Here is a 5,632-nt window from a genome sequence, read left to right as displayed (position 1 = left end):
TTGGATATTTTAGTTTCCCTCAGGGGTAGCAAGAGACTCTCATTCCTTCCTTGTGATTTCTGAACTCCAGGGAATCAGAGGTAAGTTTCTGATTGTTCTAGGCTTTAGTTCTTTATGAGCTCTCAATCTGCTTAACACTTCTCTGAACTCATAAGAAACTCTTCCTGGCAGGAAGTACCAAATAGAGCACTCCATAGGAAGGTATGCCAAGGAAATCGTGTCCATGGTAGTCATTCCAAAGCACAGATTTGAGGGTCAATTCATTTCTCTGGTTCTCTCTGACAATTTCTGATTAAGATGGGAAGAGATACCAGTAGGTGCTAGGTGAGAGCTGTGCATTCCAGGGGATTGCTCTCAAGTCCATTGACCAGACTTGCAGCTCCTCCAGGGGCAGTAAATGTTCAAGTTCACTCAGCTCTTTTTTTTTTTTTTTTTTTTTTTTTAGCATTTTGTACACAAATGTTTATTTCTCAATTAAACATTCCCTTTAAATACAAGGAATGAATTCTAAATCTTCATAAAGATGAATTAAAAGTGAAATCCCTCCAGTATAGTACGTGTAATCACTGTGTTCTTGGTCGCTACTGGCGTTTATTGTTTAACATCAGAAACAAAGACAGGTTATTTAAAAATCATATTACTGGATTTCTAGTTCTTCCTCTAGGACCAGTTCTATACTGATCTGCAACGTTTAAAATTGTATATCACCAAATTGAAGCAAGTTTAAGGGTGAAACAGCTGTGCACGGGGCCCTACAAGATGTAGTCGAGTTCGTAGCGGATGTAGGTGTTCTTGTCGTTGCAGATGCGGGGGTAGTGGGCGATGAGCGCGTCCTGGGAGCCGATGTAGATGGAGTCGTAGATCTTCCAGTACACATCCCGGACCTTCCTAGCTGGATGAAACAGACCCTGCAGGCAGTACTGCAGCCTCCTGCACGGCCCCATGGCGACCCGGAGCCCCTCCAGCGTGCCCATGACCGCCTGGATCACGTGGGCCAACATCTCGTTGGGCCACACATAGTTCAGCAGGTGATTCAGAGAATCCTCACAGCCAAAGCCATACACGCCCAGCGACATGTGCTGCCCCACCGCGCTGGCCGTCTGCCTGTGCACAAGGTCCCTATCCATTAAAGCATCCTCCAGTAATGACGTCATGGTGTAAATGTAGTCTTTGCCCATTTCACCAATATATTCGAACAAGAAGGACGGCGACTTCAACACCCCGTTGTGAACATTCAGTTCGGGAACTCTGTACTCATTCATGAGGGCGGGGAGCACTGTGAAGGGGGAGCAGGTCTCGGCCACAATAGCTATGGCCACTGTCGTGCACACTCTGTTCTGCCTTTCCTGAACCTTGAGGTTGTTTAGAAGCGTGACCAATACATCGTGAGGGCCAATGGCCTTTGCGATATAGACAAATGTGTTGACTGTGGCTCTACGAATAGCTTTCTTGTGAGCTTTTAGGAGCTCTAAAAGCTCAAAGCAAATCCTCATCCACTCTCTTGCAGACACATATTCAGCTCCCCTGTCAGCAATATGTCCAACAAGGTCGATGCAGTTCTCTTGCATTTTCTCATGCCTGTTCTTCAAGATGGGAGTGAGCCTGGGCAGCAGATCCTTAATTGGCGGGGTCATGTTGTGCATACCTATTACATTTACAATAGCCTTCAGGGTTCCAAGAATGCTGCCCAATACTTCGGGATACTCTTCACCCAAATATTCATACAGCACAACACCCAAGTGCCCCATCAACTTTTCCTCCTGACAAGTCTTCATGACCACAGCAGTGCAAGAGATCAAAGCCACTGCCTGCTGCCTGACTTTGGCGGATTTGTTGTTTAAACGCCACAGAACTGTACCACAGATCTGAGGCAAGTACAGTTTGACTCGTTTCCCAAGTGCATCGTCCACTGTGCCAAAGCCATTCAACATCACAGAGTCCTCTGTTGTCTGTTCTTGGAAAGCATAAAGAATACCATCAATCAGTTGTTCTTCAAGTTTGTGATCAATATCGGCTGCTTCCAGGTTGCCCATAATCTTCTCAATTGTTTCCATCACCATTTTTCGGTACTGCTCAGCTTCATCTTTCAGATGGTCCACAATCCTGGATATGATTTCTGCTGCACCTACTTTGTTTGCTAACTCCACAGTGGTATCAACTAACTGTCGCTAATTTCTTCTATCCAAAGCCATTCTGTACTGCCAGAAGTGTTTAAAGAAAGGAGGGAGAATCTCTGTTTTAATGTAGTTTGCTTCTACACCGTCTGTTCCACAACACTGTTTTACTACCTTCAGCACGATTTTCTTCATTTCTTCATCAGGAGACTGGAATTCCCGAATAAGGATTAACATCACTTCTCGGGTATAGTAGTTGGCATATTCTGCATCCATGAGAGGGATAAGATACCCAACAGCCTTTAAGAAAGCAGCCAAACCCTTCCCTCGGTGCTGGCGGATACCCTTCCACAGGGGCTTCAGCACTGAATCAAAAGACTCCATACCGTAAGGAGTCGCTGCTCCAGCCAAGGCAGCAATGGCCAGCGCACTGATGGTCCGAACTTTCTGCTGCTCATCCACGAGACCATGCTCAATGATTTCAAATAAGCTTCTGAGATGTGGCAGGATGGCACAGCCCATGAGAATAGCTATCTGCTGTACAATCTTAATACCCATGTGTCTGGCTTGCCAAGACTTCTTGCTTTTGCACACAGCTTTTAAGAATGGCAATAAGGAAGGAATGCTGAGGGCCAAGGCTACAACAGCAAAGGCTCGAGCTGTCATGTTACGGATGTACTCATCCATGTTGTCTATGTCAGGTCTCATGGTGGAGATCATAGTAGCCAGACCAGCAGCCTTTGCCAAATTAGAAATGATCTCTTGGCCTTCCACTCTGGCATAGTAATCTTCATCAATCAACAGAGGTTCAATGACCACAAGAATCTTGTGCACATATGGCAGTACTAAGTCCTCTAGTTTGTACAATATCCTATCAATGACTTTCACAAGCAAATAGCACTCCTGGTCCTCAGGTGTAGGAGACATCAGCAGGGGAAGAATTTGATTAAACACAGGCCAAGCTCCAAACTCCCTCACTTTATCAGTGATCTGGTGCAAGGCAGCCTTTCTCATTGGAGGTGTTCCATTCTTAATCTTTAAAAGTAGCTTCATTATTTTTCTCTCTTTTTGCTCTTCTGGACTAAGTGCTGATTCATCAACATCAACCAAGAGTTTATCAAAGTACTGAATATCATCAGGTTTTAAAAATGGAAGATTTCCAGAAGGCTAGTCATTGACACTTTTCGTAGTTCTGTCTTCTGTCTGCATGTGGAAACCAGTCATTCCACCTAATGGTGTTGGAGTTGCTGTCAGCTTCTGGGCCGGGGTTCGAATGGGAACATAACCAGCTGGAGGTGGAAGTACCTTGTATCCTTCTGGGGACATAGCATCCAATTCTTCATCAGAGAGTGGGCGGTTTCACTCATCAATTTCTCTCTCCCACCTCCAAGCCTGAAGCTGTTTAGGGGTCATACTCATAATGTGACCTGGAGTTGGGGTGGCCATGTTCATGGCTGGGGTGCCAATGGGTGTCTTTCCAGGGGTAAGAACAGGAGTGCTTCCACCCATCTGACTGGCCAGGGTCTCATCCCATCAGGACTTTCTTTTACTGCCTCCAGGAGTCAGTGTCTCCCCAATTGAATCTCCACCTCGATCTGTTTGAGGAGTCTCAGCCCATCCACTTCCATGGGCCTGGGAGTATCTCTCTCAGTTTTGGGGGATCTCATCCCATCTGTTTTCAAGAGTGCTAGAAGTCGCGACTCCGTGGCCCGGGGTCTCATGGCTGGGTGTGTCGCCTTGGCCAGGACTGGCAGCTCAAGCAGATGTGTGACTCGGAGTGGTATCCCAAATTTTTGAGCCAGGGGTTGCTCCAGGGGTTTCGCTTCCTTTTGCACAACCTGGTGTCTCATCCCATCTTAAAGATGGGGTATGCCCAGAGGTCTCTGCCTGGTCCCAACTGGACAGCTTTTTGGGAGTGGCACCAGGAGTCTGGTCAGCAGTCTGATCCCAGTGCCGCTTTTGCTTTGAGGGAGGCTGGGATGCTGCCACGCCATTGATGACTTTCAGCTCTCCAGCTTTAGCTTTCTCTGCTAGCTGTTGCCTAATTTCTCTCTCTTCCTTAGTCAAGTGCTGTTCTCACATTACATCCATGTAAGTCCGAGCGTTCATTTTAGGGTCAGGGGTCTTCCCTCCATCTGCAAAAGGGTCGAGACGGTCCGGGGAAATGATCATGGTCTGCCTGTGCTTTTTGTATTCATCTTCCCGGTCTGTGATCTTTGGAGGACAGTGCTCAGCAAATGGGTCATACTGTTCTGTTGACTGTGGAATATCATTGAGCAATGCCACGTGGGCATGGTACCCTGGCTTCTTCTGGCCAAGCAAGCTTGTCGATGATGAGTAGTCATCGTCATCATCTTCAAGTTCAGTGGCAGCAATTGATGTGACATAGCCAGCAAATCTGCTGTGGCTTCCACAGTAAATCTCCTGGTCGTAGTAGCCTGTGGAATCAAGGTCCACTCCTTGTGCTTCATCAAGAGCTGCCTTCTTGCCTTGAATCTCTTGAATCTGTGCTTCAATATCTTCTTGAGTCTTGGCGATCTTCGCCATTTTGTCCACTCGAACACACAGACGGAACTGGCACTCCCCAGCCTAAGTTCACTCAGCTCTTCACCCTTCCCTGTGCAGACCCTTCAGAGGCCCCCCAGAGAGTCCCTTCTCCCCTCACATCCACAACTAACCTAGCCAGCCCAGTGCTGCCCCAGCAAAAAGGCTTCTAAGCCTCAGGCACTGTCATTTCATCTTACTTCAGGGCACAAGAGACAAGGAGCCTTTGGCCAAAATCTGGTCTCCTCAGGGATTCTTATTAGGAAATTCCTCATATCCTTTTAGATGTCCTTGAAATGAAAATTTTGGGGCTGCTAGGTTTTATTTTGATAATATCAATTAAAAACCCACTCAGATGTCTCTAGACACAGCCCACCATTTTCCTGAAGACTCTTGGTCACTCCAATGAACATTAGTTGCTGCTCACTGACATAGGAGTGGACCATTCTGGTGGTCTCCACTCATTGTCTGAGATGGAGGAGACCTTGTACTTAGCGGTGGGACCCCAAAAATGGATGAGACACTGCCCCTGCCCTCAAGGAGCTTATTACATAGCATGAAAGCAAGGGCATGAGATTTTAAATATATACAAAAGACTCATAAATATCAAATAAATGCTCCAGATTTTAAGGGTCTAGAAATGAGACTACTAGTGTGTCTTGAAGAAAGAGTCAAGGTCTGGATCTTGAAGGAAAGGTTAATCTTGGATCAGAGCAAGGGGAGTACAGAGAGCAGAGGCTCTGAGTGAGGAGTACATTGGAGACATGAAGCATGCAATCAGGGAATCTACCAGATGCTGTAGCTGTTTAACTCCAGATAAATTACTTAACCCCTCTGAGTCTTGCTTGCTCATCTGTAAAAAGGGATAATAGCTGTGACTAACTAATAGGATTGTTGTGAAGATACAATGAGAGCACCACACAACTCTTTGTTTATTTCTTTATTTCTTTTACCATCCCATTTGCCAGATGTCA

General features: G+C 46.3%; 1 pseudogene; it reads right to left on the bottom strand.

The window, feature by feature from the left end:
- Nucleotides 1–542: 542 nt before the first annotated feature.
- LOC101696889 (splicing factor 3B subunit 1 pseudogene) lies at nucleotides 543–4,697 on the bottom strand (annotated as a pseudogene).
- Between the last annotated feature and the right edge of the window lie 935 nt (nucleotides 4,698–5,632).

Source organism: Heterocephalus glaber, unplaced genomic scaffold (assembly GCF_053883595.1).
Source record: "Heterocephalus glaber isolate CG9 unplaced genomic scaffold, H.glaber_assembly_v1.0 deba00001461, whole genome shotgun sequence".
Taxonomy (NCBI): Eukaryota; Metazoa; Chordata; class Mammalia; order Rodentia; family Bathyergidae; genus Heterocephalus; species Heterocephalus glaber.
Note: the sequence above shows the minus strand (reverse complement) of the source record. Positions and strands in the feature narration are given on the sequence as shown.